This window comes from Olea europaea, unplaced genomic scaffold, assembly GCF_002742605.1.
Source record: "Olea europaea var. sylvestris unplaced genomic scaffold, O_europaea_v1 scaffold971, whole genome shotgun sequence".
Classification (NCBI taxonomy): domain Eukaryota; kingdom Viridiplantae; phylum Streptophyta; class Magnoliopsida; order Lamiales; family Oleaceae; genus Olea; species Olea europaea.
In genome coordinates, this window is record NW_019268212.1 from 214,262 (window position 1) to 225,256 (window position 10,995).

General features: G+C 33.9%; 1 pseudogene; it reads left to right on the forward strand.

The window, feature by feature from the left end:
* Positions 1 to 7,843: 7,843 nt before the first annotated feature.
* The window catches only part of LOC111392746, an 8,559-nt pseudogene continuing 5,407 nt past the window's right edge, over positions 7,844 to 10,995 (forward strand).

Here is a 10,995-nt window from a genome sequence, read left to right on the forward strand (position 1 = left end):
ACATACGAAAATGATTTGTAACTTCATTGTTCGTGCATTTCACTATTACGTGAGAAGTCCATTTATGTTAAAAAAAAAAAATCAATACATGGGTTAAAAATTAAAAGAAAACTTATTTATAATTAAAAGCAAAACGACTCATAAGTAACAAAAGAAATCTCATTTGTTTTATAAATAACTCAAAAAATAGAAATTCACCCATGAGAAAACATTAAATTATACTATTATTTACAATAATAAAAATAGATCAAGTACATCATACGTGCATCGCACGTGGTTTTTTGTTAAAACTTGACAATATAAGTAGTTTTTAATGCAACTTTAGGCTGTGGAATCCTGAGAGAAGCTGTAAGGCGACCACCTGGGAGGATATAACTGAATTTCTTCTTGTCATCACTGTGTAGATTTCATCCTGATGTATGAGCTATGTAGAACTTTTTATGTGTCTTGTACACCAGAGAAATGTCAAAAAATATCTGCAGGCCCTAAGTATGAGTAAACATGGCAAGACGGTGAAAGTTACGTTCGCCATTATGTTGAGTACTTGATGGAATGGATTGAAACCTAGTTGGATAACATACCGGCATTTCATGCAATTAATACGCGTATTAAAATAATATGTGATGCTTATCTCCTTTAAGTAATTGTGATCGAAACATATGTATTTGTGAGGCCGTTTAAACCATATAATAAATTAACTATTACTTCGATACTGAGGAAAAACTCAATAATAGGGAAAACAATTCCCATAAGTTGTATAGATAACTCAAAATATAAATTCACCTAGAAGAAAACTTTCGATCACAGTATTATTTACAATACTAAAAATACACCAAGTACATCGTACGTGGATCGCACTTGTCTTTTTGATGAAAACTGACAATATAAGTATCTTCTAATGCAACTTTAGGCTGTGGAAACCTGAGAGAAGCTGTATGGCTACCACCAGGGAGGATATAAATGAATTGCTTAATGTCATCACTGTGTAGATTTCAACCTGATCTATGTGTTGTGTGGAACCTTTATGTGCTTTGTAGACCAGAGAAATGTCAAACAATGTCTCGTAGGTAATAAAATTTATCATAGATAAAAACTGACCGGTAAATAAGAATTTATCTAGAAGCAAAAATCCAGTTATTCTACTACCCACATAGTCAAAATACTTCATGTTTGTCACACAAGATTCAATATTGTTTTATTCCAATAATTTGAAAAAATAAATAACTAGTGATATGAATTTAACTTTATTTAAATTTTAAGCACTAAATAAGAGATAATTTGTGCAAATGTGTTTTTCTCTTATTGGTTCAAGAGTATTAGGTTATAGACAAGGTATATCATTTATGGTATCTATAAAAAGATTAACTTAATAGTTTCTATTTTATTTTAACAATTAACACCAAAATAAAATAAATCCAAGATCCGAAACTCCCTTTTCCGTAAGTAGACATTATTAAGTTAATCCTTATATAGATATCATAAACGAGATACCTCGTCCATAGCAAAATACTCCTGAACCAATAGGAGATGAACACCTTTGCAGAAATTATCTCATATTTATTGCTTGAAATTTTAAGTAAAGTTAAATTTATATTAGGGAAAATTGCAGCTGAGGTACTAAACCTTTCGTTTATTAGCAAACTTTGCCCAAACCTTTAGTTTGTGCCACCCACAGTCCCAAATATTTCAAAAATATGCACTGAGAGTTCAAATGGATAGAAACCGTCCGTTTGACCGTTAGTTGACCAATAAAATTGAATTTTGACCAATTTTTGACCAACTTAAAAGGGTAGAAAGGTAAATTTGCTATTTAATTCTATAATAAAACAAATAACCTAATATACCAAATAAAAATAAAAGAAACTACTATTCATCTTCTTCTTCTTCACCCCACGCCACCCCACCCCACTGCTGCTGCAATTTTCCCAATAAATAATGTTGGAAAAACAAGGCTTCTTGCTTCGAAAAACTAATGTTTGTCACTATTTCCACCTCTCCTTAGCAACTCCCAGGAAAGCCAAAAATTTTTGCAAAGTGAAGCCCTCTCAGCAAAACACTCAAATGGATTCATCAAATCAAACCCCTCATTCTCATGTCACTGACGAGTCCGGCAATCCCGTGCAATTAACCGATCATTTACCTTCCTCAGACCCTAATTTCGATTCCAAATCCAACACAAACCACCCTAATTTGCATCCCAGAAAAAGAAGCCGTGAAAGGCCCCATACTCCGACGACGTCTACATACTAGGTACACAAATTGATCTCTTTGTCAAATACTAGTAGCTTTGGGAACTCGTAAAATTTAAATTCAGCCCAAACTAAAAAAACTGAGGTGGGAAATTTGCATAATTCATTTAAAATGAACCCTAGCCCGAGTTCAATTTCTAGCAACTTGGTCAAGAAAACTGTAAATGTCATGTCAGATGAGATAATTGTGATTAATGATAAAGCCAAAGAGGAGGCCTCAATAGCCTTGACTGCAAGTTTTCAGGCGATTCACTTATTGGCGAAGAAGTAGATGCTGAGGTGGTTAAAGATGTTTGTGGATTGTATTCCAAAACATTGTCGGGGTGGGGTGGGTTGGGGGAAAGAAGAAGATGAATAGTAGTTTCTTTTATTTTTATTGGGTATATTAGTTTATTTGTTTTATTATAGAATTAAATAGCAAATTTATCTTTCTACCCTTTTAAGTTGGTCAAAAATTGGTTAAAAATCAATTTTATTGGTCAACTAATGGTCAAACGGACGGTTTCCATCCATTTGAACCCTCGGTGCATATTTTTGAAAGGTTTGAAACTGTGGTGGCACAAACTAAAAGTTTGGGCAAAGTCTGCTAATAAATGAAAGGTTTGATACCTCGGCTGCAATTTTTCCTTTATATTATTAGTTATTTATTTTGTCAAAGTTTAGGAATAAACAGTTTTGATGCTTGTGTGATGCATATGAAGTATTTCGATTATGTAGGTAATAGAATAACTTGATTTTTGCTTCTAGGTAACTTTTTATTTATGGGTAACTTTTATCTATGGAAAATTTTGTTAAGTCATTTTAATAACTTATATGTAAATATTTAGTTAGAAGATTTTTTTTTTTTAAATATAAGCAATCATTTTACCCCGTCTAAATATTTTTCTCACTAACAATTATTATGAATCTTATTCACTTGTCATTATGCGAATTTTAATTCAGTTAGTTTTTTCCCTACTATTGAAGTGATAGTTAATTTATTAAATGGTTTAAACCATCCCATAAATACAAACATTTTAATCACAATTACTATATGGAGATAAGAATCGTATATTATTTTAATTTGTGTATTAATTGCTCCAAAAGCCGATTAGGTTAAAATCAATCCTTGTCCAAATGGGTTTCAATCCATTCCGTCAAGCACTCAACATATTTGGGAATGTAACCTTCACCATCTTGCCATATTTACATGTTCTTAGAGCCTGTAGACATGTTTGACATGTCTTTGGTGTACAAGACTCATAAAAGGTTCCACATAGAACATTCGTTGGGTTTTAAATCTGCTCAGTATTGCAACCAGCAATTAATTTATATCAACCCCAGTGGTGGCCTTAAAGCCTGTCTCAAGTTTTCACAGCCTAAAGTTGCAATAGAAGTTCTTATACTGTCAAGTTTTATCATGCGATGAATGTACAACGTAATTGATATATTTTTAGTATTGTAAATAATAGTATGATTGAACGTTTTCTTCAGGTGAATCTGTATTTTATGAGTTATTTAAAAAACTTGTGAGAATTACTTTTATTTTCATTTTTGCTTATAAGTAGTTTTGTTTTATTTCATATTTTGTAGAGTTGATTTTTTTGACTTAAAAAGGGTGCTCTCGCGTAATAGTGGAATGCACGTACAATGAAAGAGGGGCGATGATCAAAATATAGTTACAAATCATTTTTGTATGTAGGCGAATGCAAAGAGTGAAGATTTTGTGAGATTCTACTTCGTAAAAAAGCTCAACTATTGAGAGCAATAGAAGAAATTATTTAGTTTTGGATGTATTACTTTGTGTACAGCTAATTACTTCTCATTTTTGGGAAAAATATTTGAAAGAATAATATGGATGTATTACTTTGTGTACAGCTAATTACTTTGTATACCATTATGTGCTTTGACGAATAGACTCGTGTTTGCTGGTGCTACTGAATATCCAATTTGAACTAAGAATTCAGCTATCTTATAGTACAATGCCCGTGGTGCCAACTTCAACCCATAAAGAGCTTTCTTTAGCTGGCAAACATATCCTAGCTTTCTTTTATTCTCGAAGACCTTGAGTTGCTCCATTTATAATGTCTGTCAAGTTCTCCGTGGAGAAATCATTGATTTACTTACTGCAAAAGCTATAAGTACTCATGTTGTAGTAATCTTTGCCACTAGACTGACCATCTCATCATAGACCAAACCATATTGCTGGGAAAATCCATGAGCTACTAGTTGTGCTTTGTATCTTTCAATTGATCCATTTGATCATTTCTTTTCACTGAATACCCACTTGCACGATATAGGCTTCACTCCATTAGGCCTTGGCATCAAATTCCAAGTCTCATTTTTCCTTAGAGAATTGAACTCTTCTTTCATTGCTTTTCTCCACTCCTTGTGTTGGATAGCTTCTTCAAAGGTCTCTGGCTTTTTGGCACTATCATCTTCTTCTACTACTGTGTTAGCATACTTAGGATTTGATTTTCTCTATCTAGTTCGTTTTCTCAACTGTGGATGTGGGTTTGTCAGTACCTCAACTTCTTCTTGTCGACTTGGCCATATATCCTCTAGTGTTGTCTAATTTACACCCATCTGCCAAGGACTTTGTATTGCGCCAGTAGACTTTTTCTCTCATCACTTAATTATTGTGCATCCTTTGTTTCCTCGGGACTTCATTGTGCTTTTGTGATCTTCACTTGTAATTTGTTATATATTTCCTTTGAATCTAGTAACTCCACTCTCTAAGATGTCCACCATGAAGATATTTAGTCAAAGACCACATTCCTTAATATGTAATAACGATCAGTTATAGGGTCGCAGCATCTCCATCCTTTTCTGTGATTGTCATATCCCATAAATATACACCGGATTGCCTTTTTATCAAACTTACTCCTTAAGTGATCAGGGACAAACACATAACAAATGCATCCAAAAACACGAAAGTAACTTACTGCTGGCTTCATTTTCTATAGTTTCTCATGTGGTGAAGTGAACCCTAGCTTTGGTTGTGGTAGCCTAATGATCACATGTACTACTATCCTCATACACTCAACCCAAAACCTTTATGGCACATTCTTTACGTATGGCATACTTTGACACGTTTCTACAAGGTGTCAATTATTTCTATCTACTAAACCATTTTTGCCATGGCTTGTTTGGACAGATTAATTGATGATGTGTCTTATGTTCTCTTAAATAGTGGAAGAATTATACTGATGTATACTCTCCTCCATTATCCATGTGTAGGCATCGAATCTTATTTTCAACATCTCCTTCTATTTTATCTATACAGTCCTTAAACTTTATAAATGTCTCAGATTTTTCTTTCATGAAAAAAACCAAATGTACCTTGAGAAGTCGTTAATAAATGTCACCATGTAGCGCATCCCTTAATTAGATGGTTGTTTGATAGATTCAAACACATCATAGTGTGTTATCTCTAGTGGTTTCTTTGCTTTATAACTTGATTCCTAATACGACAGCTGATGTGCTTTACTGTATTGACAACCAGCACATATCATGTCATCTCTAATCTCGAGTTTAGGGAGACCCTTGAGCATGACTTCTTCATCATATCTTCATCTTGTGATAACTCGCATGTCCTAGTCTTGCATGCCATAAATCTACTATCTCGTTCTTTCGAGCCTTATCTACGTATGTAGATTTTGTTGACATTACATAGATAGGCTCTAACTTATGTCCCTCTAGTATTCTTATACCTAAAATTGTGATATTTCGATACACCTTAACATCTTTTCGGTCTAAATAGAACATAATTGTTTGATGACGTTAACTTCGCCACTAATAGGAGATTTTTCTTCATATTTGCATGTGATAGATGTCTTGTAATTATACCTAACTAGGACTAAAATGAGGCGTTATAACTGTCTTACCAATGTAAGCTAGAATTGTTGGCAATTAATACCATTTGGCTTCCTCTGTACTCCATTGTATTTAGTAGCTTTTTTTCATCACCTATCACATGGTTGGTACATCCAGAGTCGACAATCCATTCATTTTCGTAGTTTATTTGTCGAGGGAGCATCACCACTAGGGTTGATTCTTCCTCGAAGCATTGACTACATTTCTCTCCCTGAGTTTGTTCTACAAGCGATGCCATGGCATCCCACCCTTCCTCACTATTATATTTTTCTCGTTCAATGGATGCTACCATATTACCTTCTGCTGGTCTTTTCTTGAATCGATAATCTTTGGAATAACAGCCTTCTTTTCCACAAACAAAACATGAGCTAATATTTTGTTGAAATCTCTTCGACGACTTGCCTCTTTTATCGCTATTTTGTTGAGCTCCCCTTGTTTGATAGCATCCTTCACATTTATTTTCTTTATTATTTTGTTGATGAAATTTACCTATTCTTTTATAGCTAAATAGTGCTACTTCATCTTCTTCCTTTATCGAGACCCCTAACATTTGCTTGGTCCATGCTTCTTGATCGACAAGCAAATTCTCAAGATTGAACAATGAAGGTTGCTCTTGCCGACCTTATATTGCAGCAATAAAACCTCTATATTTAAGTCTTAATCCATGTATAATTATTCTTCACATTCTGGACTCCCAAAATCTAACTCAAAGAATCTAATTTTGAAATTTCACGAGAAAAAGATTTAACTTTGTTGAAATATTGACTTACCATTAATTCACCTTGAGCAATCAAGAGAAGCTCATTTACCAAAAGCTATAGTCTCCAGAAGCTACACTCTCAGTTCATTTTTCTTCGAGAATGGTGAAACCAAATTGTCCCATGCTTCTTTTGGTGTAGCCTTGTCTCTTATCTGCTCCAACTATTCTTTCTCAATTGTTATCTTTATAATGAATAAAGTCTTACCCGCTTTGATTCTCCACTTCTTCAAAGCTGTAGCTTCCTCCGGTGGTGTCACGTCACTTCCACCAACAGCCTCCCACAAGTCTTGCCCATATATGACTCCATGCAAGTATATCATGTGGTGTAGTTCTAATTATTGAGCTTCTTTATTCTGCCTATCGCTTGTAGGTTGCTCATCGTGATTTGATTTACCCCCTCAAAATCAAGGAAACTTTATGAAAGTTTGATATTCTCCTATTGTGCATGAACTTAAGAAGCTCAAAGAAAAATATTAACCGCCTTGCTCTCATCCCAAATTGTTGAATTTAAGACTCAAATAAAAATATTATTTTACTTTTGAAATAGATTTTACACATTTTTGGACAAATTCGCTCTTATCTACTTTAATTATATGGAAACACTCCTCACCAAAACACTACACTACCTCACTGTCTCTCTCCTTCCCTCTTTTTCTTCCTGTTCTCATGCATACATACATTCAGACAACACACACATAGATAACCACTTCTATAGTTGTGAAAATTTTTTAGCTGCAGAATTGAATTCTACTTTCGACGTAAAATTCAAATCTAAAACCCTTGTTTTCAATTCTCATGCCATGTCATTGATCTCCACCACACCTCTAACCATCAATCAAATTTTAACACCCCACCCACTAAATTCCTATATAAACCCTCTACATACCTCATCATCTCAAAGAAGTCTCGGCCCTTTCTACAAATTCCAGCTCTAATTTTCATTTCCTTTTGGGGTTTGCAGTAAAATTTGAATATGAAAATGTGTTCAACTGGCCTCCAACGAGGGCAGTAGAGGGAAGCCAAGTCATGGAATTCTGTATCTCGATCTTGTAGATGGCTTCAAATTCCCATTAGAAGAATTGTTCGATATCTACAGGCAGGAAAGTATGAAGAGCTTTCTGGCTCCTGTGCATTGGTCTACCTCTTCACCGATTTTGAATGCTTTGCTGATGAGGTCGGTTAGGGGTTTTGTTTGCTCTCATTTCATATATTTTTTTAGTTTTGGGATTTTATTACATGGTTCTATTGGTGTATGTTTCGCAGCTTGCAAGAAATGAGGCCAGGGACAAGAATAATGAAATCATACCAAGGCATATTTGTTACCTGGTTATCTATTTGGGTGACTGCATTGTTTGCAGCACCGAATTACATGAAAAGAATATTTTATTATGTGGCAAAAGATTTTTTTGGATTAAATTGGATATATATGCCAATTAGATGTTAACATCATTTTGGGACTTCGTTACTGGTTTATATTGTTACTCGTATATCCCTGTAGTTGCATTCTTTCTCTTCTATCGATTATAGACAAGAATCTTTACATTCATGTTTTTATCGATGCTTGTTCTCAATGGTGAATAATTCATTCTGAAGATGGTTTCTCCTTTAGAACTTCTGGTGCAGTAATCCCCTTGTTTTAAATACATTACGTTACTTGCATATGAATCTTACGAGTTATCATGTAGCTGAGTATGACAAATTCTCTAGTTTTTTCTTCAATTCACAATCTTTTAATTATATAAATGTGCTTGGTTTAGGAGGGAGTTTTAAAAGAGTTTAGGCATCAATTTAACATCCGTCGCATGTGAATTGCACGTGAACCGCTCGTGTTATATTGTAGCTGGATAGGATAAATACTCGACAAGGTGATTTCTTTTTAGATAGTTTATGAAATAAAGATATGTAAAGATTCTAGAAGTCACGTTTGTTATTACTATTTGACTTGATGAAAATATCATCTCATAAGTCAAGCAATGGATAGTGATTATAGCAGGCTTGCGTCACAAATATGATCACTTTTGGAAGCTTTTATAATGGATTCTGTTAATCGAATAGATTTCTTTAATTAAATCCTTCTCTATGACAAGAAAACACGATAATTAAGTTAGTAAAGCTAAAGTATTAGTCATTTTACTTTAACTAAGTTAGGAATTGTAGAGTAAGCTTATTTGAACTTCTTGTGGTTAATTAAAATTGTTGGAGGAAAGAGGGGTTTACTAACTTGGATTGGCTAATGCCTTTGAGGAGGACTACACTACAGGAAGAAGGAAGTGAACAAAATAAAACTTGTATTTCTCAACTCCAAAACTTACACACTTGGCTTGTTACAAAATGAAAGACCCTACCCCTTTATATAGTGTTTATATGAAACTTCTAATCCACACAATTTCTAAGGACTCCTAGACCACATATTTACATGAGACTTTTAGATCACACATTTGGACAAAATATTTTCCTAGAATACTCTAGATAGATTGTATATATAAGACCACATATTCTTCTTGTCACATTACCACATTTATCACCACATATTTTACTTAAATATTTATAGATTTTTCTAGACAATGTTTCGAGAAATGCTAGGCATTTTTGGCTTTTTAATTGATTTAAGTGTGTGAACAAAATACTTAAGCTCATGTTATTTAGTCCGAGAAATAAAGTTTACTACTCAACAACAATAATCAAAAATTCAAATTATCATTTTATCAATCTTTGAAATAGACCTTCCACATATAAGTTTAGTTTTCCTTGGAAACAATTAATTGCACTCATGGTTGTGAAAAAGTTTCTTCTACAGAAAGAAAAATAACCATGACTTGCTAAATAGATGAAAACAGTACACTATATATGGGGTTATTCAACTGCAAAAGTTTTTAATGAAGCATTTCATGAGCGAATTCTACTTCAAAAGTAAAATAAAAATCTAAAATCATCGTTTTCAATTTTCATGCCACATCATCAATCCCCAACACATCTCTGTCTGGCAATCAAATTCTGACACCAGCTCACTAAATTCCTATATAAACCATCTACTAACCATTTTATTTCCGTAAAAAGATCGACATTTTTTTTTTTACAATTTCCATTATCCAATTTCAATTCCATTCTATAGTTTATAGTAAAATTCAACTGGTAGAGACTCCACTACGGGAGGTAGAGGGAGGGTCAATGCATGGATCGAAAATCCTATGCCAATCTAGTAAGAATAGTATTGAATTCCCTGTAGGCAGAATCGCTGATTTGTCAATTTTGGAAAGTATGCTGAGGATGTCAATTTCGTGCCTTGGTCTTTCTCTCTACTGTCTTTGAATACCTTGTTGCTGAGGTGGGTTATGGGTTTTGTTTGTCCCCATTCCACACATTTTTTTATATTTGTAGAACAACACGTCAACATGACTATTTCATTCACAGAAGGATAGCTCATTCGAATTTAAGAAGGATGACTCATTCAAATTTCGGATGAATAGCTCATTTAAATTTATGACGGATAGCTCATTTGAATTTCAGATGTGTTGAGTAGTAAACTTGATTTTTGGACTAAATAATATGGGCTTAAGGATTTTGCTTATAGGCCCAAATCAATTAAAAGGCCCAACATGCATAGCATTTCTAGAAGCATTATCTAGAAAAATCTATATAAATATCTACTAGAAAAATCTATATAAATATCTAAGTAAGATATGTAGTTTTATAAAGAATATCTAGAGAATTCTAGGAAAATATCTTGATATGTGGTCTAGGTGTCTCTAGAAAATGTGTGAACTAGAATCTTCTTGTAAACACTATATAAAGGGGTAGTGCCCTCCATTTTGTAACAAGCCAAAAAGTGTGTAAAGTCTTGAATTTGAGAAATACAAGTTTCTTTTTTTCACTTCCTTCTTCCTATTAGTGTTGTCCTCTTAAAAGCCTTAGCTAATCCAAGTTAGTAAACCCATCTTTCCTCCAACAAACTGGTATCAGAGCCCCAAGATTCTTGTGAAAAATGGCAAGTGGGATGATTCCTTTTCAAGTCCCCCAACTCAACAAGGATAACTATGACAATTGGAGTATAAGGATGAAAGCATTGCTCGGGTCGCAAGATGCATGGGAGATCGTAGAGAAAGGCTACACGGAGCCACAAGACGAGGTTGC